General features: G+C 44.1%; 2 pseudogenes across 1 annotated transcript; one reads left to right on the forward strand and one right to left on the reverse strand.

Annotated features, from left to right (window-relative positions):
- Positions 1-9824: 9824 nt before the first annotated feature.
- On the forward strand, positions 9825-10264 carry LOC105734372 (coiled-coil-helix-coiled-coil-helix domain-containing protein 2-like; annotated as a pseudogene).
- Positions 10265-23062: 12798 nt separating this feature from the next.
- LOC105734437 (peroxiredoxin-1-like) lies at positions 23063-24495 on the reverse strand (annotated as a pseudogene). Its single transcript, XR_001111510.3, has one exon. The product of XR_001111510.3 is annotated as a peroxiredoxin-1-like (transcript).
- Positions 24496-25904: the final 1409 nt, after the last annotated feature.

The raw sequence follows: 25904 nt of genomic DNA on the forward strand, positions 1-25904 counted from the left end.
GATTTCAGTTTCCACTGTTTCCTTGCTTCCTCTCAGTAAGGCACTTTGAGCAGAGAGGAACTCAATTTCACTTTCATTTTAAAGGGTCTCTGTTGGCCAGGCATGGTGGCTCTGCTTGTAATCCCAGCACTTTGGGAAGCTGAGGTGAATGGATCACCTGAAGTCAAGAGACTGAGACCACAGGCCAACATGGTGAAACCCCATCTCTACTGAAAACACAAAAATTAGCTGGGCGTGGTGGCAGCACCTGTAATCCCAGCTACTCAGGAGGCTGAGGCAGGAGAATTGCTTGAACCCAGGAAGCGGAAGTTGCAGTGAGCCGCGATTATGCCATTGCACTCCAGCCTAGGTGACAGAGCAAGACTCTGCCTCAGAAAGAAAAGAGGGGGTCCTGTTGAGACCCCCCTTTTGAGAATAGACTGAAGGGGACAAGACAGAAACAAAGAGACCAGGTGGGAGCCTACTGTAATGATCCAATCAAGAGCTGGAAGTGGTTCAAACCAGAGTGTAGACTGTCAGGGATAAAAAGGGATCACATTCTGGATGAGTTCTGCAAACAGAACCAACAGGATATCCAGAGGGATGCAATCTGGGCTGGGAGAGAAAGAGAAGAGTCAAAGTGACTCCAAGGAAGCCTGAACAACTACAAATAATGGAGTTGTCATCAGCTGAGGTGGGGAAGCTGCTGATGCAGCAGGCTTGGGGGTAGATGAGGGGTTCCGTTTTGGATACATTGTTTTGACATCCAATTGCGGCCATCATTGGGCTTTGGATATGTGAATCTGGAGTTCAGGAGAGAGGGCTGAGCAGAAGACATAATTTGGAAGTTGTGATAACAGTTATTTACTTTTTTTTTTCTTCTTGAGACGGAGTCTTGCTCTGTCACCCAGTCTGGAGTGCAGTGACACAATCTCAGCTCACTGCAACCTCTGCCTCCCGGGTTGAAGAGATTCTCCAGCCTTAGCCTCCCTAGTAGCCAAGACTACAGGCAAGCGCCACCATGCCCAGCTAATTTTTTTATTTTTAGTAGAGACAGGGTTTCCCATGTTGGCCAGGATGGTCTCAATTTGCTGACCTTGTGATCTACCTGCCTCAGCCTCCCAAGGTGCTTGGATTACAGGCATAAGCAACCACGCCCAGCCAATAGTTATTTACTTTTTTCCATCCTTTTAACATGAATATTTTCAAGCATATACAAATGTACACACATATAATACATATACCTTCTACCTTCATTCAACAATTATTAACATTTTGCCATATTAGCTCTATATTTCTCTATCTTTTAAAGTAAAAATAGAGACAGGTTCTCACTATGTTCCCCAGGCTGGTTTCAAACTCCTGAGCTCATGCGATCCTCTCGCTTTGGCCTCCAAAAGTGCTGGTATTACAGGCATGAGCCACCCAGTCCAGCCATATTTGTCTATTTATATATGCTTTTATTCATCTGTTTAACTGAGCCATTTCAGAGTGGGAAACATCTTGTTGCTTTGCTCTTGAATACTCTGGTATTCCTGAAAGGAATGTAAAATCCCCCAAATCAATGAGATAACAGAGCAAGTGAATGCAGATAATGACAGGGCCAAGAAAGGAGCCCTGGGGCACCCCAAGGGTAGGAGGTCTGCGAAAAGAGGAAGATCCTAGAAGGAGCAACCATTAAAGGAGGAGGAACCTGAGGAAGTAGATGTAATTCAGGGCAGGTAGACATTTTCTTCTGATTGCCGATTTTTTTTTTTTTTTTTTTTGAAATTGAGTTTTGCTCTTATTGCTCAGGCTGGAGTGCAATGGTGTGATCTCGGCTCACTGCAACCTCGGCTCCTGGGTTCAAACGGTTCTGCTGCCTCAGCCTCCTGAGTAGCTGGGATTACAGGCACACACAACCACAACTGGCTGATTTTTGTATTTTTAGTAGAGACAGGGTTTCTCCATGTTGATCAGGCTGATCTTGAACTTCTGACCTCAGGTGATCCCCCCCACCCCCTCCACCCCCCCCCCCACCTCAGCCAGCCAAAATGCTGGGATTACTGGTGTGAGCCACCACACCCTGCTGATCCTGAAATTTACCAAAATGTAAAGAGGCAGATACAAAAGGCATTCATGCAAATTGTCCTTCTAATTTCAGAGTATCTTCTTCACACTTGCGGAACAAACTATTTTTTTCTTGGTTTTCTTAAGACTGGGGTAATTATGAAAGGAATAAAACAATTCCTTTTGATTGTTTTAAATGAGCAACCTAATACACCCAGGAGCATAGACTTCATAAAGCATGAAGAGGTCAGCTGGACATGGTGGCTCGCGCCTGTAATCCCAGCACTTTGAGAGGTTAGGGAAGCAAATCACTTGAGTCCGGGAGTTCAAGACCAGCCTGGGTGACATGGTGAAACACCATCTCTACAAAAAAATTTACGGGGCTTGGCTGAGCACCCATAGTCCCAGCTACTTGGGAGGCTGAGGTGGGAGGATCACCTGAACCTAGGAGGTAAAGGCTACAAGGAGCTGTGATCACCCCACTGCACTCCAGCCTGGGTGACAGAGTAAGACCCTGTCTGAAAAAAAAAAAAAAGTGATCAAGTCACAATATTGCTGTCTGAATTGACAAAGATTCAGTTCAGTTTTCAGCACTAACTCAAAACAAACCAATCATCAATATCAAAGGCTAATTTAGGAAATTGAGAAGTTGAATGACAATTTTGATTTTTTTTAACCACAGAGTTAAGACATATTTAAATTAAAAAAAACACTAAATTATTATTATTATTATTATTATTATTTTTGAGACGGAGTTTCGCTCTTCTTACCCAGGCTGGAGTGCAATGGCGCGATCTCGGCTCACCGCAACCTCCGCCTCCTGGGTTCAGGCAATTCTCCTGCCTCAGCCTCCCGAATAGCGGGATTACAGGCACGAGCCACCATGCCCAGCTAATTTATTGTATTTTTAGTAGAGACGGGGTTTCACCATGTTGACCAGGATGGTCTCAATCTCTTGACCTGGTGATCCACCTGCCTCGGCCTCCCAAAGTGCTGGGATTACAGGCATGAGCCACTGCGCCTGGCTTGTTTTCTTTCCTTGTAAATATTATTCATAGCCTGTCCACAGCTGCCATAAAATAGGGTATCTGTAGCTTCAGAGCAAACTCTTGTATCTTGTATCTGGTCCTTGGGCATAACTATAAAAAGACTGATTGATTGATTATTGAGATGGGGTCTTGCTTTGTCACCCAGGCTGGAGTGCACTCACATAATCATGACTCATCACAGCCTCAAACTCCTAGGCTCAAGGGATCCTCCTATCTCAGCTTCCTGAGTAGCTAGGATTACAGGCACCAGCCACCACACCCGGCTAAAAAGATTGATTTTTAGATAGGAGGTTGCTAAGCAGTCAAGCAAATTTCATTCATTTTGGGTTTCCCGAACCCCTCCCTTTATGACTCAGGAAATAACCACCAACAAAATAAATCACATATGTAACTAAGATCAGACATGTATTTAACAATAAATAATTTTTAAAAAGTTGATGTTGGCTGTAGCTAGAAATCCAAAGATAAGGCCGGGCGCGGTGGCTCACACTTTGGGTGGCCAAGGCAGGCAGATCGCCTGAGGTCAGGAGTTCAAGACCAGCCTGGCCAATGTGGTGAAACCTCGTCTCTACTAAAAATACAAAAATGAGCCGGCCATGGTGGCATGCACCTGTAATCCCAGCTACTTGGGAGGCTGAGGCAGGAGAATCACTTGAACTCGGGAGGCGGAGGTTGCAGTGAGTCAAGATCATACCACTGCACTCCAGCCTGGGCGACAGAGCAAGACTCTGTATCAAAAAAAAAAAAAAAAGAAAAAAGAAAGAAATCCAGAAATAAAAGACACTGGATTGAAGATGAGGGAAATGCTTGGATCTAGCATTATGAATTTTATCCTGAGAGAAACTAAGTCTATCCACTTGAGGGAGGCTGAAGAGTAATTGCTTGTAATGAACTAATCAGCTTGGGAAATGTCTCTAAACCTCTTCCCAGAGCCAGTTCCTTTTCTCTTCATCTCCTGGTCTTTGTCCAGGAACCTCTTCTGTCTCATTTTTCAGCCATGCACCAAGTTCAGAAAAGAAACTACCATTTCCTAGACTTGTGTCTATATAGTTCAGAACAAAATTAAGTCCAGAACAATATCAGCTCCATTCTGACCCATAGGGAGGGATTTAAAGAAACAAATGAAAAAAGAGGAAAAAAAAAGTGGAGAAGAAAAGAGGAGGGGCAGAGAGAAGGGAAGAAATGGGAGGAAGGACTAGGATGACTATTTTTCCACTTAGTCCACTGTCTACTAAGTGTAGAAAGACTAAAGGGGAAAAAAAAGGGTTCTATTTTTAAATAAGCTGCTTCCACATTCTAGGAGGGTTGCCAAAGGATGCAGAAAGACACTGAAATGGGCTTTAGAATGCATCAGTAGGTTCCCTAGGCCTAATCTAGAAGCAGGAAATTTAGAAAAGAGGAATAAAAGTACTCTGTGTAATAACCTCAGAGGTGATCTACAATTGGACCAGGGAAATCTTTGCTGATTTGTTCCTTTGACGCAGACTTCCCTTTTCAGCTTAACATGAATTTAAATTGTTGTCACTAGGAATTGTTGCTAGTCTTGGGAGACTGGGTATGTTGAGTTTTGTCCAAGAGCTACCCACGGGCCACCAGGAATAGAGCTGCAGAAGGAAGCTGAGGGAAGTAGGCAGGCATGTCCTGACTGTCACAATGGCAGAGGGGCCCCACATCATGCATTCAGCTAATATACAGAATGTTTGTTACATGTGAGGTGCTGGTCCCAGGGCTTTATCTTTGTAACTTGTGAAATAATTATTCCTCCAAACTTATGAATAAGGAAACAGGCACAGAGAGGTGAGAGGGTCTGTCCTAGGTCTCTCAAGTGACGAATGGAAAAGCCAGGTTGAACCCAGGTAATCTGGAGCTTAGACAGCAGGATTTTAACCACTTCAGGTGGGAATTGAAAGGTTCTTGCTCACTCCTTTCTGCCCTGCCTTGTAAACATCCTTTAATTTCTGGCCCTTTAAAGTTCTCATTATAGGTTCTTTTGCTTAAGAGATACAACCAAAGTGTGACTATTCATTCAATTCATTCATTCCACAAATAGGCCCCATCCTTGCTTCTTTGGGTAGAAATCACCCCCTGCCTCACTCCCATAGAATTATTTACAAAACTCTGCCTTAGAAGTAGATTGTTTGGGATTATTATGGTTTGAGGACTCTCCTGGTAGTTGGGGGAAGGTGGGTGGGAGGATGGGGAATTCAAGCCCCATAGGTAGAAAGTAGAGAATTGAAGTGGACAGGGAAAATGGTATTACTGTTAGTGGGGCTGAGGAGGAGTTGGAGGAAGGCTAAGAGTGGGTGCAGCCTTCTCAGCCCGACCTTTCCTTTGAGATGGCAGCACCCAACCAGAAGACCTGGCCAGGGGGGTGGCTGGCAATAGTTTCTGTACCTCATTTATTGCCATATTCTTGACTCCCAGCGCAGTGCTGGAGTTTATGCTGGTTGAATGGTTGAATAAATGAATGAACTGACTTTGTAATGCATGATCTTTTACAAGTTTTTGTTTTCCTCCTTGTTTTGGCTACATATTGAGTTTCCCTTGTTGTTGTTGCATGGAGGCTTTCCCTTTTGCTCAACTTCTTCCCCAGTAACAAAGCATCTAGAGTAGATGTGAAAACATCTGTGTCTTGTAAAAGCCCAAATGTCCATTTTGCAGGGCCAGGTGATCTGCTAACATTAATTGCATTCTACCTCCCTTGCTCCTAGGCTAGAGTGCAGTGGCATAATCTCAGCTCACTGCAACCTCCGCCTCCTGGGTTCAAGTGATTCTTCTGCCTCAGCCTCCTGAATAGCTGGGACTACAGGCACACAGCACCGCACCTGGCTTTTTTTTTTTTTTTTTTAAGTAGAGACAGGGTTTCACCATGTTGGCCAGGCTGGTCTTGACCTCCTGACCACAGGGGATCCCCCCACCTCAGCCTCCCAAAGTGCTGGGATTACAGGCACTAGCCACCATGCCTGTATGGCACTGAATAACTTTTGACTTCTCTTGATTAGTAAGTTTAAAATTAAAAACAGCCAGCCTGAGCAACATGGCAAGACTCTGTCTCTATAAAAAATAAAAAAGTTAGCTGGGCGTGGTGGTGCGTGACTGTAATCTCAGCTACTTGGGAGGCTGAGGTGGGAGGATTGATTGAGCCTGGGAGGTTGAGGCTGCAGTGGCCTGTGATCATGTCACTGCACTGTAGCCTGGGTGACAGAGCAAGACCCTGTCTCAAAAAAAAAAAAGATTAATAGAACATTCCTAGAACATGTGCATTTTCTATGACTTAGCAATTCTACTCCTAGGTACAAACCCAACAGAAATGCAAATATGTGTTCACCAAAAGACACAACTCAAGTTCAATAACTTTTTTGTTTCACTCTTGTTACCCAGGCTGGAGTGCAGTGGCGCGATCTCGGCTCACCGCAACCTCTGCCTCCTGGGTTCAGGCAATTCTCCTGCCTCAGCCTCCTGAGTAGCTGGGATTACAGGCACGCACCATCATGCCCAGCTAATTTTTTTGTATTAGTAGAGACAGGGTTTCACCATGTTGACCAGGATGGTCTCGATCTCTTGACCTCGTGATCCACCCGCCTCGGCCTCCCAAAGTGCTGGGATTACAGCCTTGAGCCACCGCGCCTGGCCTCAATAACTCTTATCATTTTGTTACTTTCATCTTAAATCCTAATTTTTTTTTTTGAGACAAAGTCTCAATCTATCACCCAGGCTGGAGTGCAGCGGTGTGATCTCGGCTCACTACGACCTCCACCTCCTGGGTTCAAGCCGTTCTCCGGCCTCAGTCTCCAAAGTAGCTGGGATTACAGGCACGTGCCACCAGGCTGAGGCAGGATAATCACTTGAATCTGGGAGGCGGAGGTTGTGGTGAGCCGAGATTGCGCCATTGCACTCCAACCTGGGCAACAAAAGTGAAACTCCGTCTCCAAAAAAAAAAATACACACACACACACACACACACACACACACACACGGCTGGGGCTGGGTGTGGTGGGTCACGCATGTAATCCCAGCACCAACACTTTGGGAGGCTGAGGCTGGTGAATCACCTGAAGTCAGGAGTTCCAGACCAGCCTGGCCAACATGGTGAAACCCCGTCTCCACTTAAAATACAAAAATTAGCTGGGTGTGATGGCAGGCACCTGTAATCCCAGCTACGCAGGAGAATCGCCTGAACCCAGGAGGCAGAGGTTGCAGTGAGCTGAGACCACGCCATTGCACTCCAGCCTGGGCGACAAAGCAAGACTCCATCTCAAAAAATAAATAAACAAAAAAATTGCCATAGCTCCCCACTACACACACTCCTACAAATATATAGTATATGATTTCAGACTTTTCCAACAGAGACCAAAATACACCATCATCCTTAACTGAAATAATCATCTTGAGTTAAGCTTAAATTTTTAAGAGTACAGTTCGCACTTGATTTATTAAGCGGTGGAGAGCTGCTCAAAGTCTTTGAGGAAGTCTCACTAACTTCAGCTAGCTTAATCTGGCAGCCACAGGCAGGATACAAACAGATCTCAGACTTCATTAAAATCTTCGGTTGCTGTTTCTGCACGCCCCCTTCTGGCTGAGTACGTGCTCATCGCTAAATGATGCCATTTTATTTTATTTTATACAAATATTTAAAAAGTTTAATTCTAACTTTTTTTTTTGAGGAGATGGAGTCTCGCTCTGTCGTCCATGCTAGAGTGCAGTGGCATGATCTCGGCTCACTGCAGCCTCTGCCTCCTGGATTCAAGCAGTTCTCCTGTCTCAGCCTCTGAAGTAGCTGGGGTTATAGGTCCACACCACATGCCCCTCTAACTTTTGTATTTTTGGTAAAGACAGAGTTTCACCATGTTGGCCAAGCTGGTCTTGAGCTCCTAACGTCAGGTGATCTGCCCGCCTTGGCCTCCCAAAGTGCTGAGATTGCAGGCATGAGCCACTGGGCCCACTACTAAATGAACCATTTTATTAACTGCAGCTGCTGACAAAGGCAGACATTGACACAGAAATTGCCGTTGCCATGGGAAGGAAGAGTTTATTGTGAAAATAAAGTATCTTTCTCTAGTGATAAATTAAAAAAAAGAAGAAGAAGAAAAAGAAAGATAAAACGTGAACTTTCATTAGATTATTTGTCAACATTTGGTGGTAGATAAGCCAACAGCTCATTCCAACTCCCCTGAAATTTTCCCATGGGTTAATTGACAGAGGAATAGTATATTTTGATTGGACATTGCTTTATAGTCACTTAAAAATCCTCTCTGAAGGTGTTTCCTCCCTTCGAAATCAGAGAAAAGACACATTTGGTGACAACAATCAAAAGCTGGACAGGACACACCTGGTGTTTGGAACCCTTTACCAAATTATTTGTCTTCCTTTGTTACCTCAGGGAGGAAGGCAGCCACAGCCTCTACATTTTCTCCCTGACTTGGTTTACAAGGTTAGTCAAATACCCTGTACCACAGAGTGACTGGGTTAATGATTTATCTAAATGGGGTAAAAGCCATATGCTATTGCAACGTTGCATTTCAGTCTATTTTTCCAAACTAGTTAGCTATTGCACACTAATGATGTAGCTTAATGCTTTGTCACTTGGCTGTTCTAGAACATTTGTGTATATTATGTTCACAGTGCTGCAAGGAGCAACACAGAACTTCCCTTTTTAATAGTTACAGTCTTTCTGAAAGCCCTGGAAGAAAAAAAGAAAAAAGTGACCCAAAGAAACAAGATAGCATTCAGGTAATGTTTAAATCAGATTGGATCTCAGATCAAAGGGCACATTTAAAGTAAATGTTGAAATTTCATAGATTCAGTGTTCAGCTTGATGAATTAATGTACAGATCATTACTGTTCAGATTGATGAATTTCCTCAAAGCTCACACTCTTCTGTATTGCCCAGAAATCTTAAACAGAACATTATCACAACCCTAGGAACCTTCTTGTGACAGTTCCAGTAACAAAATCCCCTAAGATTAATCATATCCTCTCTTCTGACATCATAAATTAGTTTATTTTTTGAACTTTATACAAATGGAATAATATGGTTTTTTGTTTGTTTTTGTTTTGGTTTGATTTTTTTGATATGGAGTCTCACTCTGTTGCCCAGACTGGAGTGCAGTGGCACAATCTCTGCTCACTGCAACCTCCACCTCTCAGGTTCAAGCGATTCTCCTGCCTCAGCCTCCTGAGTACCTGAAATTACAGGCACCCACCACCATACCTGGCTACTTTTTGTATTTTTAGTAGAGAAACAGTTTTGCCATGTTGGCTAGGCTGTTCTCCAACTCCTAACCTCTAGTGATCTGCCTGCCTCAGCCTTCAAAGTGCTGGGATTACAGGTGTGAGCCACCACTCTGGGCTGGACTAATATGTTTTGATATCTGGATTCTCAACTTTAAGTTTGTGAAGTTCACCCATGTGGTTTTATGCAGCTGTAGTTCATTCATTCTCATTGATACATAACATTCCATCATGTGTATATACCACAATTTATTCATTCTACCACTGTTGAACATTTGGGCAGCTTCCAGCTTTGGTTATTATGGATACTGCTGCTCTTAATAGTCTTAAACGTGTCTTTTAGGCTGGGTGCGGTGGCTCACGCCTGTAATTCCAGCACTTTGGGAGGCCAGATCAGGCGGATCACCTGAGGTCAGGAGTTCAAGACCAGCCTGGCTAATATGGTGAAACCCAGTTTCTACTAAAAATACATATAATTGATTGCACGTCTAAAGGCTGAGCCGCCCCGTAGCTAGGATGCCGCGTGGAAGCCGAAGCCACAGCCGCACCTCCCACATGGCCACTCCGGTCAGCCAGGCCCCTCAGATGAGAGCTGTGCCCAGGCCAGCAGCAGCAGCACCCGCCTCTGTAGTTGGTTCTCCTGCTGCTGCGCCCCGGCAGCCAGGTCTGCTGGCCCAGATGGCAACGACTGCAGCTGGCGTGGCTGTGGGCTCTGCTGTGGGGCACACACTGGGCCACGCCATTACTGGGGGCTTCAGTGGAGGAAGTGATCCTGAGCCCGAGAAACCTGACATTACTTACCAGGAGCCTCAGGGAACCCAGCTGGCACAGCAGCAGCAGCCTTGCTTGTATGAGATCAGTTTTTGGAGTGTGCCCAGAACCAGGGTGACATCAAGCTCTGTGAGGGTTTCAGTGAGGTGCTGAAACAGTGCCGACCTGCAAACAGATTGGCCTAATCAAGAAGTTCAACCTGGAGAAATGGAAAACCAGCTCTCATAACCAAGTTAATTTAATATAAAAATTTAATTAATAGTGAAGGTGTGAAGGTATAAAGTGTAGCCATCAGTTAAAGCTCTCCTGTTGTTCCGAGCTTCCTTGCTTCAGGATTGAAATGGAAGGGGGTGTTCCTACTCTGTAGAATTTGGAGCTGGTCAAATGTTTGTGTGGCCTCCTTAAACTAGCTGTTATGATTTTATTCTTTGTGAGTTAATTAGAATAAACCGATTTTCTTCCAAGAAAAAAAAAATACAAAAAATTAGCCTAGCGTGGTGGTGCGCACCTGTAATCCCAGCTACTTGATAGGCTGAGGCAGGAGAATCACTTGAACCTGCGGGGGCAGAGGTTGCAGTGAGCCAAGATCACGCCACTGTACTCCAACTTGGGCAACAAGAGTGAAATTCCATCTCAAAAAAAAAAAAAATGTGTCTTTTGATGACCATATATACTCATTTCTATTGAGTATGTACACCTGTGTAATATAAATAAAATTACATATATATATACACATGTGTGTATGCATGTGTATATATATATATACACATATTTAGTGTTACTAGACATGGCCAACCATATATTTGAGCATTCTTTTTCTAAAATTTTTATTATTATTATTTAGAGACAGGTCTCACTCTGTTGCCAAGGCTGGAGGGCAGTGGCACGATCAAAGTTCACTGCAGACTTGATCTCCTGGGCTCAAGCAATCTTCCTGCCTCAGCCTCACAAGTAGCTGAGACTACAGATATGCACCACCACACCTGACTTCTTTCCATTTTTTATTTTTCTCACTATGTTACCCAGGCTGGTCTGGAACTCCTGGCCTCAAAACAATCCTCTCATCTCAGCCTCCCAAAGTTCTCGGATTACAACTATGAACCACCACGCCTGGCTCATACGAGCATACTTGTTGCTGTATATCTTTGCCAATACTTAGTACGGTCAGCTCTCCATATCCATGGGTTTCACATACGTGAATTCAACCGAGAATGGAAAATATTTGCAGGAAAAAAACACAATAAAAAACAAGAATACAATAATTTAAAAAGATTTTTAAGCATAACAACCATTTATTTACATAGCATTTACATTGCATTAGGTATTATAAGTAATCTAGAGTGATTTAAAGCATACAGGAGCATGTTATAGGTTATATGCAAATACTACACCATTTTATATCAGGGACATGAGCCTCTGCAGATTTTGGTATCCAAGGGATCCTAGAACCAATCCTCCATGGATACCAAGGGACAACTGTATTTTGTGTCTTTTTTATTTTAGCTATTCTGCCGGGTACAAGGTGGTATTGCATTGTAGTTTCAAGAAAGACTTTTATTGAAGTATGCTATACATACATAAAAGTGCACATATCATAAGTATATAGCTTGGTGAATGGTTATAAACTGAACACAACTATGTCATCAGCACCCAGATCCAGAAACAGTACATTATCACTATTCCCAAACTTCCTTGTGTTCCCTTTCAATTACTACCTTCCCTCCCACAGAGACGACCTCTATGCTGACTTCAAACTAATAGATTCGTTTTGACTTGTCTTTGTACTTTATGTAAATAAGATCATAAAGAAAGCATTTTCATATGTCTGATTGTATGAGCATTCTTTCTGTTTGTTCTATCTCCTCACCAGTACTTGGTATCTTCCTTTTTTTTTTAGCTGGAGTCTCACTCTGTCACCCAGGATGGAATGTAGTGGTGCGATCTTGGTTCACTGCAACCTCTGCCTCCTGGGTTCAAGCTATTCTCCTGCCTCAGCCTCCCGAGTAACTAGGATTACAGGCATGTGCCACCACACTCAGCTAAATTTTGTATTTTTAGTAGAGACGGAGTTTCGCCATTTTGACCAGGCTGGTCTCGAACTCCTGATCTCAGGGTGATCTGCCTGCTTCGGCTTCACAAAGCGCCGGGTTTACAGATGTGAGCCACTGTGCCTGGCCAGTATTTTCCATCTTTTAACTTACTCTGGTTGGTGTGTAATGTATTGCATTGTGATTTTGTAATATATTACATTGTAATTTTAATGTGCTTTCCTCTGATAACTGAAGAAATCGAGTATCTTTTTCATACTTATTAACCATTTGGATCTCTTTTGTAACATCTATTCAAGTCTTTCTTCTATTCTATAAGATTGTCTTTTTCTTATTGATTTGTCAGAGTTCATCAGTTTCTCATAAAGTTAAACATTACACCCATCACATGACCCAACTATTCCACTTCTAGGAATTGACTCAAAAGAAATATGTATGTCTACAAAATGAGTTGCATACGAATGTTCATTATCAGCTTTACTCGTAATAGTTGGACATTGGAAACAACCTAAATGCCCATTAACAGGAGAATGGATAAACAAAGTGTGTAATATTCATAAAGCAAAATACTAAGTAGTAAAAAGGAATGGACTACCGATAACATGCAACAATATGAATGAATTCAAAAGCATGCTGAGTTGAAGAGGCAAACACAACAGCACCTACTAAATGATTCCATTTACATAAAGTTCTAAGATAGGCAAAGTTAATCCTTAATGAAAGGAATTAGAATAGTAGTTGTTTCTGGGGAGTAAGAAGGTAAGAAGAGAATTGACTAGAAGGAGGCTCAAGTTGCTTTTTGGGGTTTTTGTGTGTGGTTAATGCAGGTTTATGTGTTTGTGAAAACTGATCACAATTTATATCTGTGCATTTTGCTGTGTGATAATCATACTTTGCGTAAAGAGTAGTATAAAACATTTCTTATGTATAATAAGCCTTATTCCTACAACCCCAAAAGGTGAAGGGAGGAATGAAATCACTCAGGATATGGAGCTCATTCTTTGAAAAGAAAGCTAACTTTTTTTTTTTTTTAGACAAAGTCTCACTTCGTTGCCCAGGCTGGAGTGCAGTGGCGTGATCTCAGCTCACTGCAACCTCTGTCTCCAGGGTTCAAGTGATTCTCCTGCCTCAGCCTCCCAAGCAGCTGGGATTACAGGCACCTGCCACCATGCCTGGCTAATTTTTTGTATTTTTAGTAAAGGCAGGGTTTCACCATGTTTGCCAGGTTGGTCTCAAACTCCTGACTTTGTGATCTGCCTGCCTCGGCCTCCCAAAGCCCTGGGATTACAGGCTGGAGCCACGGCGCCCAGCCAAATTCTAGTATTTTTAACAGCCCGAAGGTAGCTCTGGATGCTAGGGTTAGCTACTAAAGTAAATTATTTGGTAATTGGTATAACTTCTCCCTCAAATTAAAGGTTTTTATTTCTAAAGATAAGATACATTTTACAAAATTGAGATATATACATTTTGTAAATTATTCTGTACTTCTTCATGCCGCCCATATGCTATGTCAATGACTATTGATAATTTTTCCAATAAGAGGTTCAAAGACAGAAGAAAATTTATAATTAATAATGAATCAATTAATTATATTATTAAATTATTTTTATTTATTTATTTGGAGACAGAGTTTCACTCTATTGCCCAGTCTGGAGTACAGTGGAGTGATCTCAGCTCACTGTAACTTCTGCCTTCCAGGTTCAAGTGATTCTCCTGCCTCAGCCTTCCAGGTACTGGGGTTACAGACGTGCACCACCATGCCCAGCTAATTTTGTATTTTTAATAGAGACAGGTTTTCACCACATTGGCCAGGCTGGTCTTGAACTCCTGACCTCAGGTGATCCACTCACCTTGGCCTCCCAAAGTGCTGGGATTACAGGTGTGATTCACTGCGTCTAGCCTAAAATTATTTTTAAACTCTTTAGGTAAATGAGAATAGTTTCTGTTGATTGTTATTGTTATATTATTTGCTTTTCAAGGACTAATTTTTAGATATATGAATATTAACAGCATTTTTTTTTTTTTTTGAGACAGAGTTTCACTGTTGTTGCCCAGGCTGGAGTGCAATGACAGGATCCTGGCTCACTGCAACCTCCATCCCCTGGGCTCAAGTGATTCTCCTGCCTCAGCCTCCCAAGTAGCTGGGATTATAGGCACCTGCCACCATGCCTGGCTAATTTTTTGTATTTTTAGTAGAGATGGAGTTTCACCATGTTGGCCAGGCTGGTGTTGAACTCCAGACCTCAGGTGATCCACCCGCCTTAGCCTCCCAAAGTGCTGGTATTACAGGTGTGAGCCACTGCGCTCCGCCTTAACAGCATTTTTCAAGGAGTTTAGATAAACATTTTGAAATAGATCAGGAACTACTGCTTAATATCATATCAGGTAAAAAATGTGCATGATACAATTCTTTTAGAAACAATGAGACTATATACAGCAAACACTGAATGGAGCTCATACTATTTTATTGTAATTTGACTTCTAAAAATTTAACCTAAAGGCAATATTTAAAGAAAAGCAAAAAACAAGCAACAGTACAGTTTTTCCTTACAGCACTGACTGTGATATATTTTTAAAAGTGGAGAAAAAGCTAAGTATCTGACATTAGAATTGCTTAGTAAACTATGGTACATCAGCACAGGAAAATACAAGAAATTAAAATGATAATTAGGGCTGGGCCTGGTGGCTAACACCTATGATGCCAGCACTTTGAGAGGGTGAGGCAGGAGGATCATTTGAGCTCAGAAGTTTGAGTCTGTAGTGAGTTATGATCATGCCACTGCACTCCAGCCTGGGTGGCAGAGTGAGACCCTCTCTCTAAATACCCTCACACACACAAACAATGCTTTGTATTTAAATTCGATAGAATGTATTACTAATCTTAGTTATAGCTTTAATGAGTTTGTGCTGGACACCATAAACTTGTTATCTAATTTCTAACTTAATCCTCCGCAATAGCAATGGGGTAGGATTATTGTCTTCATTTTCTAAATAAAGAAACTGAGGTTTAAAGAGGCTAATTATACTTTTTAAAAATTTTTTTTGTTTTTTTTATTTCTTTATTTTTTGTGGCTAATTATACTTTTAAGTTCTCACAGCAAATAAGTGGCTCAGATGAAAATTTCTTGAGATGCTCTTTGAAAAAGGAGTTGACACACTTCAGAATGACTTCATTCTGAATTCCGTCTCTGGGAGAATCACCGTGTATATTATTGTCACAGGATCCTTAAGGTGTCGCTTTGCCAGTCAAAAACCTCTGTACTGCCTGAGTACTGCTTGCACTCACTGGGCTCATTCTGCCCACTTTGCCTGGCAGACTGCACTCATCCCATACCTGCTAAGCGCAAACCAGGCACGGAGTGGCGAGGGGTGTGTGGGTGAGCAAGTCCGGGGTCCAGCCACTGTACACAACCAGGCATGCTGGCTGCTGTGGCAGGGCAGGCAGCTCCAGGTGGAGGCAGCAGGAACTGCAGAACTCCAAAGAGGGCAACATAGTCCTGACTCGGGGCACCCCTAGGTCTGGTATCCCAAGAGGGTCACCGTTCTTCTCTCTATTGTGCAATGTGTCGAATTGGGGGCAGGGGTAGCAAGTCATGTTTCAGCCCTGTTTCTGTTACAGCTTTTTTTTTTTTAAGATGGAATCTTGCTCTGTTGCCCAGGCAGGGTGCCGTGGCACAATCTCAGTTCACTGCAACCTCCATCTCCTGGGTTCAAGCAATTCTCATGCCTCACCCTCACGAGTAGCTGGGATTATAGGCATATGCCACCACGCCTGGCTAATTTTTGTATTTTTTAGTAGAGACAGGGTCTTACCATGTTGGAAAGGCTGGTCTCAAACTCCTGACCTCAGGTGATCCACCCACCTCGGCCTCTCAAAGTGCTGGGATTACAGGAGTGAGCCACCACGCCCAGCCTATTACAGTTCCTTCAATCCTGCCATTCAGTGGGTCCTGAGTTCTTTCTTGTCCCACATCAAGGAAGAATGAGGTATGTAGACAACTGTAGGGTGAGCAAGGTGGAGAGGAGCTTCATTTAGCAGCAGAGCAGTTCTCAGGAGACCCAAAGTGGGCAGCTCCTGGCCAGGCATGGTGGCTCAGGCCTGTTATCCCAGAACTTTGGGAGGCTGAGATGGGAGGATCACTTGAGGCCAGAAGTTCAAGACCAAAGTGGGTAGCTCCTTTTCACAGGCAAGTCGTCCTGACAAGTGTCCAGCTCTCAGTGGAGAGAAGACCCACAGTGGGTATCTCCTCTCTGCAGGAAGGTTGTCCAGTAGTCTGCCCAAGTCAGCTGAGTCTGGGGGTATTATTTTATTTTATATTATTTTTGAGACAGTGTCTCACTCTGTTACCCAGGCTGGAGTACAGTGGTGTGATCTTGGCTCACTGCCACCTCCGCCTCCCAAGTTCAAGCAATTCTCCTGCCTTAGCCTCTCAAGTAGTGGAGACTACAGGTGCCAGCCACCCTAACTTTTGTATTTTTAATAGAGATGGGGGTTCACTACATTGGCCAGGCTGACATCGAACTCCTGACCTAGTGATCTACCCACCTAGTCCTCTCAAAGTGCTGGGATTACAGCCATGAGCCACTGCACCCGCCAAGTCTGTGGATTTTTATGGGCTTCAGAGGGGAGGAAATGCATGCTGATTGGTCCATGGGCGGCCATGGGCAGGCCCAAAAAAATCACCAAAATTTCTCACTCCAATCAGTGGAACTGACATCGTGGCCACCAGGCTTCAGGCTATCCCTGGCTAGAAGGTGGGGCTTCACTGGTACTTGCCTTTCTCTGCCAAGGAGCCTATCTGCCTCTTGCTGCCATCACTCTGTTATCCACAGTGCCCATGACACACAGGCTGTTCATGCCAAGGGGCACCTGCAGGCCCACACCAACCTGCCTTCAGCCCCCACTCAGCCTCCCTCCCATGTTCATTAGTTGCCTAAAGTCTGGAGGGGGCTGAGGCAGCAGGGTCCTCGTGTGTCAGTGCTCTCCTGAGCATATGCACACCAGGCCTCGTTGTGACAGCACCCAGGCTTGGCCTCACCTTTACTCCAAAATCGGAGCAAGCACCAGGAGTAGGGAGAGGCCAGGCAGTGGGAGCAGGCACATCCAAGACTGTGGGGGGCAGAGGGCCTTCCTGGTTCCGGAGAGTTCAGGAAAACTCAATTCCACAGCTGTGACTGGGCAACTGCAGCTGTGCCCTGGAGGGCAGGGCTCCAACCCCTCCAACTCAGAAGGGGATGGGACTCCCATCTGTTCTTGGCTCCCTGGCTCCAAGGAGTATGGAGCCCCATCTGCACCTCCCTCAGCATCATGGCAGCAGCCACTCCAGACTGGCTACCACTGCCGTCATTATTATAGTTACTTAATGTTTTAAGAATTCTGGCAATTAAGAATCCAGTTTGAGCCAGTTCGACCTGGTATTTGCCCACGAAACCGTTCATCTTTAGTGGTGAATGTGTGGTGTCCCCTGTAACCCTGAAGTCCTACTTCCTACTCCCTATCCCTCTCCCTTATCCTGCTGAGGTGTTATCCTGCAGATCATGGAGCACTGAAAAATTTTTGAGAGGCTCAGTTCTGAAGAACACACTCTGTATACCACCTTCTGAATTGCTAATGTGGATTTAAAACCAAGAAACAGGCTGGGCATGGTGGCTCATTCCTATAATCCCAGCACTTTGGTAGGCCAAGACCAAGGTAGGCAGATCACTTGAGGTCAGGAGTTTAGGTTCAGCCTGGCCAACATGGCGAAACCCCATCTCTACTAAAATGCAAAAATTAGCTGGGCTTGGTGGTGCACACTTATAGTCCCAGCTACTGGGGAGACTGAGATGGGAGAATCGCTTGAACCTGGGAGGCAGAGGTTGTGGTGAGCTGAGATCACATCACTGCACTCCAGCCTGAGAGATGGATCAAGATTCCATCTCAAAATATAAAATAAAATAAAATACATTCACATCCCCACCTGTTTACTTTATCCATACATATTTTTGCATGTCTCTCTATAAGATAAATACCCTTTTTTTCTAAATACAACCACAATATTTTTATCATACTTTAATATTATCTCCAAAATCAGGCACCCACTGTGCTCAATTCAAGAGATGTAGGCAAAATCCACAGCTGTTCAGCAGACTAATTGGTGAACTACAGTTTTGTGTCAGAGGTGCTTGTTCCTGTGTCTCTCCCAGAAAAAGTAGGCGTACACTTGCTTCAGGCACCTTCCATCTGCTGAGAGCACCCTTGTTTGGTCTTAGCTTTGGTCTTTGTAATCAAACCGTCAGCAGGGAAGACTAATGTAATGTTGGGGGTGAGAGGAGAGAGAAAGAGGACATTCAGGTAGTGTGGTCCTCCAGCATCCCGGGATCCATTCCTAAATGTGTCAGCTTTTCCCATCTCTTACCCTCTTGCTTCTAGTTGTTTTTTTTCTTTTTTCTTTTTTTTTTTGAGACAGAGTCTTACTTTGTCACCCAGGCTGGAGTGCAGTGACACGATCTCAGTTCACTGCAACCTCTGCCCCCAGGTTCAAGTGATTCTTTTGCCTCAGCCTCCAGAGTAGCTGGGATTACAGATGCATATCACCATGCCCGGCTAATTTTTTGAATTTTTAGTAGAGATGAGGTTTCACCACGTTGACCAGGCTGGTCTCAAACTCCTGTCCTCAGGTCATCTGCCCACCTCAGCCTCCCAAAGTGCTGGGATTATAGGTGTAAGTCACTGTGCCCAGCCTACTTGTATGTTTTAAAGTGATTCAAGCATCTTTATTTGATGTGTACTATGACCTATTCTAGGATAGCATGCCTGGGAGAATGCTTGAAACTCACCATTTCATCAACTTAATTTCCCATACTCTAGATGAAAATCCAGGCAATCTGATTCCAAAGCCTGCTATCTTAAGAACTATGTGATATGGTTTGGTTGTGTCCCCACCCCAAATCTCATCTTGAATTCCTACTGTTGTGGGAGGAACCCAGTAGGAGGTAATTGAATCATTAGGGCAGGTCTTTCCCTAGCTGTTCTCGTGATAGTGAATAAGTCTCTTGAGAGCTGATGATTATATAAAAACTGGAGTTTCCCTGCACAAGCTCTCTTCTCATGTCTACCACCACGTGAGACATGCCTTTCACCTTCTGCCGTGATTGTGAGGCTTCCCCAGCCACGTGGAGCTGTAAGTCCAATAAACCTATTTCTTTCTTTCTTTCTTTTTTTTTTGAGACGAAGTTTCGCTCTTGTTACCCAGGCTGGAGTGCAATGGCGCGATCTCGGCTCACCGCAATCTCCGCCTCCTGGGTTCAGGCAATTCTCCTGCCTCAGCCTCCTGAGTAGCTGGGATTACAGGCACGCGCCACCGTGCCCAGCTAATTTTTTTGTATTTTTAGTAGAGACGGGGTTTCACCGTGTTGACCAGGATGGTCTCGATCTCTTGACCTCGTGATCCACCCGCCTTGGCCTCCCAAAGTGCTGGGATTACAGGCTTGAGCCACCGCGCCCGGCCTCTTTTTTTTTTTTTTTAAGAGATGGGGTCTCTATGTTGCCCAGGCTGGAGTGCAGTGACTATTCACAAGGCGAGATCACACTACTGATCAGCACGGGAGTTTTGACCTGCTACGTTTCTGACCTGGGCCGGTTCACCCCTCCTTAGGCAACCTGGTGGTCCCCTGCTCCCAGGAGGTCACCATATTGATGCCGAACTTAGTGTGGACACCCGATCGGCATAGCACACTACAGCCCAGAACTCCTGGGCTCAAGTGATCCTCCCACCTCAGGCTCCCGACTAACTGGGACTACAGGCACTTGCCACCACGCCCAGCCTAATAAACCTCTTTCTTTTGTAAATTACCCAGTCTCTGGTATGTCTTTATCAGCAGCATGAAAACAGACTAATACAGTAAATTGGTACCAGCAGAGTGCAGTGCTGCTGAAAAGACACCCAAAAACGTGGAAGCGACTTTGGAACTGGTTAGCAGAAAGAGGTTGGAACAGTTCAGAGGGATCAGAGGAAGATAGGAAAATGTGGGAACTTTTGGAACTCCCTAAAGACTTGTTGAATGGCTTTGAGCAAAGTGCTGATGATGATATGAACAATGAAATTTGGGCTGACGTGGTCTCAGATGGAGATGAATAACTTGTTGGGAACTGGAGTGATATGGTTTGGATGTGCCCCCATTCGTATCTCAACTTGAATTCTATCTCCCAGAATTCTTACATGCTATTTTAGGGACCCAGGTGGAAATAATTGAATCATGGGGGCCGGTCTTTCCTGTGCTATTCTCATGATAGTGAACAAGTCTCATGAGATCTGATGGGTTTATCAGGGGTTTCTGCTTTTGCTTTATCTTTATTTTCTCTTGCTGCTGTTATGTAAGAAGTGCCTTTCACCTCCCACCATGATTCTGAGTCTTCCCCAGTCACGTGGAACTGTAAGTCCAGTTAAATCTTTTTTTTTTTTTCCTAAATGAAGTCTTGCTCTGTGCAGACTCCACCCAGGCTGGAGTGCTGTGGCACAATCTCGGCTCACTGCAACCTCTGTCTCCCGGGTACAAGCAATCATCCTGCCTCAGCCACCTGAGTAGCTGGGATTACAGGTGCACACCACCAAGTCCAGCTAATTTTTGTACTTTTAGTAGAGATGGGGTTTCACCATGTTAGCCAGGCTGGTCTCAAACTCCTGACCTCATGATCCACTCACCTAAGCCTCCCAAAGTGCTTGGATTACAGGTGTGAGCCATTACAATTAAACCTTTCTTGTTCCCAGTTTCGAGTATGTCTTTATCAGCGGTGTAAAAACAACTAATACAATAAATTGGTACCAGTAGAGTAGGGCATTGCTGAAAATATACCCAAAAATGTGGAGGTGACTTTGGAACTGGATAACAGGCAGAGGTTGGAACAGTTTGGAGGGCTCATAAGAAGACAGGAAAATGTGGGAAAGTTTGGAACCTCCTAGAGATTTGTTCAATGGCTTTGACAAAAATGCTGATAGTGACATAAACAATAAGGTCCAGGCTGAGGTGGTCTCAGATGGAGATGAGAGACTTGTTGGGAAGTGGAGCAAAGGTGACTCTTGTGATGTTTTAGCAAAGAGACTGGCAGCATTTTGCCCCTGCCCTAGAGATTTGTGGAACTTTGAACTTGAGAGAGATGATTTAGTGTATCTAGCAGAAGAAATTTCTAAGCAGCAAAGCATTCAAGAGGTGACTTGGGTGCTGTTAAAGGCATTCCATTTTAAAAGGGAACCAGAGCATAAAAGTTTCAAAAATTTGCAGCCTGACAATGTAATAGAAAACAGAGGACCGGGCGAGGTGGCTCACACCTGTAATCCCAGCACTTTGGGAGGCTGAGGCGGGTGGATCACCTAAGGTTGGGAATTCAAGACCAGCCTGACCAACATGGAGAAACCCTGTCTCTATTAAAACCACAAAATTAGCCAGGCATGGTGGCACATGCCTGTAATCCCAGCTGCTTGGGAGGCTGAGGCAGGAGAATTGCTTGAACCCGGCAGGCAGAGGTTGCAGTGAGTCAAATCAAGCCATTCCGCTCCAGCCTGGTCACCAAGAACAAAAAAACTCCATCTCAAAAAAAAAAAAAAAAAAGAAAAGAGAATCCCATTTTCTGAGGAGAAATTCAAGCTGGCTGCAGAAATTTGCATAAGTAACAAGGTGCCGAATGTTAATCATGAAGACAGCCGGGCGCGGTGGCTCACGCCTGTAATCCCAGCACTTTGGGAGGCCGAGGCGGGTGGATCACAAGGTCAAGAGATCGAGACCATCCTGGTCAACATGGTGAAACCCCGTCTCTACTAAAAATACAAAAAATTAGTTGGGCGTGGTGGCGCGTGCCTGTAATCCCAGCTACTCAGGAGGCTGAGGCAGGAGAATTGCCTGAACCCAGGAGGCGGAGGTTGCAGTGAGCCGAGATCGCGCCATTGCACTCCAGCCTGGGTAACAAGAGCAAAACTCTGTCTCAAAAAAAAAAAAAATCATGAAGACAATGGGGAAAATGTCTTCAGGGCCTGTCAGAGACCTTTGCAGCATCCCCTCCCATCACAGGCCCAGAGGTTTAGGAGGTAAAAATGGTTTCATGGGCTGGGCCCAGAGTCCCCATGCTGTGTGCAGTCCAGGGACTTGGTGCCCTGCGTCCCAGCCACTCCAGCTGTGACTAAAAGGTGCCAAGGTCCAGCTCAGGCTGTTGCTTCAGAGGGTGGAAGCCCCAAGCCTTGGGAGATTCCAGGAGGTGTTGAGGCTGTGGGTACACAGAAGTCAAGAATTGAGGTTTGGGAAGCTCCATCTAGATCTCAGAGGATGTATGGAGACATCTGGATGCCCACACAGAAGTTTGCTTCATGGGTGGGGTTCTCATGGAGAACCTCTGCTAGGGCAGTGCAGAAGGGAAATGTGGGGTTGGAGCCCCCACACAGAGTCCCTACTGGGGCACTGCCTAGTGGAGTTGTGAGAAGAGGGTCACCGTTCTCCAGACCCCAGAATGGTAGATCCACTGACAGCTTGCATGGTGAGCAAGAAAAGGAAAGGTCACTTTTTTTTTTTCTTTTTTCTCTACCCTAGGCTTGTCAGTCAAGGAGAGATCACTTTCTATAAAACCAGGTAGGAAGATGAGTGTTAAGACCATAAAAGTAATCACAAGGAACCTGGGGAAAACAAGACGTTCTTTTTTTTTTTTTTTTTTTTGAGACAGTCTCACTCTGTCCCCCAGGCTGGAGTGAAGTTGCACCATCTCGGCTCACTGCAACCTCCACCTGCCAGGTTCAAGCAATTCTCCTGCCTCAGCCTTCCAAGCAGCTGGGACTACAGACACATGCCACCATGCCCGGCTAATATTTGTATTTTTAGTAGAGACGGAGTTTCGACATGCTGGCCAGGTTTGTCTCGAACTCCTGACCTCGTGATGGACCTGCGTCAGCCTCCCAAAGTGCTAGGATTACAGGAGTGAGCCACCATGCGTGGCCAAAAACAAGATGTTCTAAGTGAAGTGCTAGAATGAGATACAGCATATATCAAATGGATCAATTAGAGTTTTTATTAAAAGTAGTTTGCTGAAAAATTCTACAAATGATTATGAACTCAGAAACAATTAACACATTTAGCAATTAGATTGTAGTTTCTAAATACAGTTTATTTATTTATTTATTTATTTATTTTTGTCTCAGTTCAAGTTTAATACAAACTACAAAAGATCAGTGGGTTGATGCCCTCTACTGATACATCACACAAATCAGTGGCCTGCCCACAACACAACTCAGGCCATTTCTATCGTAGGAAGAAAGGCTGGTCTCTCCACTCTCTGTAGGAAAGGCCTGCCTCGTAACACACCACAAGTCAGCTGGATCTGAAGTCTGGTGTTTTACTCATGGGAAAAAAAAATACAAAAGAGGTTTGGTTCTCATGGCTGCCCACTGCAAGCCTGGCATTAAAACAGCCCAGCACTCACTTCTGTTTGGAGAAATATTCTTTGCTGTTTTGGACATCAGGCTTGATGGCATCACTGCCAGGTTTCCAGCCAGCTGGGCACACCTCCCCATGTTTGTCAATGAACTGGAAGGCCTGAACTAGTCTCAAAGTCTCATCCACAGAGTGGCCAACAGGGAGGTCATTCAGTGATCTGCCGAAGAATACCCTTATCACCAATGACAAAGAGGCCCCTGAATGAGATGCCTTCATCAGTCTTTAAGACCCCATAATCCTGAGCAATGGTGCGCTTTGGGTCTGATACCACAGGAATGTTCATGGGTCCCAGTCCTCCTTGTTTCTTAGGTGTGTTGATCCATGCCAGGTGACAGAAGTGAGAATCCACAGAAGCACCCATCACTTAAATTCTTCTGCCCTATCACTGAAAGCAATGATCTCTGTGGGGCACACAAAGGTAAAGTCAAGAGGGTAAAAGAATAATACAACATATTTTCCTTTGTAGTCAGACAGTCTGATATCTTTAAATTGACCATCTGGCATAATGGCTGTGGCTTTGAAGTTGAGGGCAGGGTGCCCAATTTTAGCATTTCCTGAAGACATCTTCCTATCAGCTTGTTGGCTACACCGGTCTCCAACACGTGGCCTCCAACCGCCCCTATTTATTTATTTATTTATTTTGAAGAAAAAAAAGGAAGAAAGAAAGAGAGAAAGAAAAAAAAGAAGAGATTAAGAAGAGGAAGAAAAAGGAAGAGAAAGAGGGAGAGAGGACGGGAGTATTGCTTTATTGCCCAGGCTAGAATGCAGGCTAAAAATGGGAATTGAAAACCTCTTTTATGCCAATAATTGTGCTTAACAATGGAGACAGGAAGGAATAAGGGAAGAAAATAACAAACAAGCAGCCAACCAATATTTCATTTAAACCTATGAAATGCTATGCAATTATTGAGGAGTGATTTACTTCCAAATATGTAGTCACTTTTGGAATAGGTGTGATATGGTACTGATAAGAATGTGTGTTTTGTGTATTTGAAGTGGAGAATTCTATAAATGTTTATTAAGTTTACTTGTTCCGGGTCGGAGTTCAAGTCCTGGATGTCCTTGTTAATTTTCTATCTCGTTGATCAGTCTAATATTGACAATGTGATGTTACGGTCTCCCACTATTATTGTGTAGGAGGCTAAGTCTCTTTATAAGTCATTAAGGACTTGTCTTATGTATCTGGGTGCTCCTGTATTGGGTATATATATCTTTAGGATCATTAGCTCTTCTTGTTGCATTGATCCTTTTACCATTATGTAATGTCCTCCTTTGTCTCTTTTGATCTTTGTTGCTTTAAAGTCTATTTTATCAGACGTGAGAATTGCAACTCCTGCTTTTTATTTATTTATTTATGTTTGCTCTCCGTTTGGTTGGTAAATCTTCCTCTGTCCCTTTGTTTTTGTGTATCGTTGCATGTGAGATGGGTCTGGATACAGCGTACCGATGGGTTTTGGCTTTTTATCCAGTTAATAATATGTATGAGTTTAATACTGCCATTTGATGCTAGCTGGATATATTTTTGGAAAGGCTGATATTGGTTGCTCCTTTATATGTACAGTGCTTCTTTCAGAAGCTTCTGCAAAGCAGGCCTGGTGATGGTGAAATCTCTAAGTACTTGCTTGTTTATTTATTTATTTTTGAGACAGAATCTCACTCTGTTGCCCAGGAAGGAGTGTCATGATCTTGGCTTGCTGGAACCTCCGCCTCCCAGGTTCAAGTGATTCTTCTGCCTCAGCCTCCCAAGTAGTTGGGACTAAAGGGGAGCCCCACCATGCCTGGCTAATGTGTGTGTGTGTGTGTGTGTGTGTGTGTGTGTGTGTGTGTGTGTGTGTGTAGTAGAGACAGAGTTTCACCATATCGGCCAGGCTGATCTCGAACTCCTGACCTCATGATCTGCCTGCCTCGGCCTCCCAGAGTGCTGGGATTGCAGGCATGAGCCACTGTGCCTGGCCCACAGTTTCTTACTAAAAGAAGCCAAAGCTTCTTGGAGAAATGGATAACTGCAAGTCTGAAACAGGAAATATGCAAAATGAACTCTGGACCATCTTATTCTACTAGAAAGCAAGGAAGCCTGTCAACATGACTTAGAGAAATTAAAGACATTCTCAATAGCCAGAGTTGGAACATTTTAAGCATCAATAAGAATAATAGCTGTAATTAATGAAAACACATTAAATAGGTGTAAATATTAAGTCCAAAATTCTACTTTAAAAATCTCATTGGTCATTTTTAGAGAATGCTAGAGAACCAACTCTTTATTTTGAAAATTAAATAAAAAGAAGGAATCAAATACTTCTTAAAAGTTGACTGTGGGTATGAG

This window comes from Aotus nancymaae, unplaced genomic scaffold (assembly GCF_030222135.1).
Source record: "Aotus nancymaae isolate 86718 unplaced genomic scaffold, 86718_ANA_hifiasm-v0.15.2.pri h1tg000057l, whole genome shotgun sequence".
Classification (NCBI taxonomy): Eukaryota; Metazoa; Chordata; class Mammalia; order Primates; family Aotidae; genus Aotus; species Aotus nancymaae.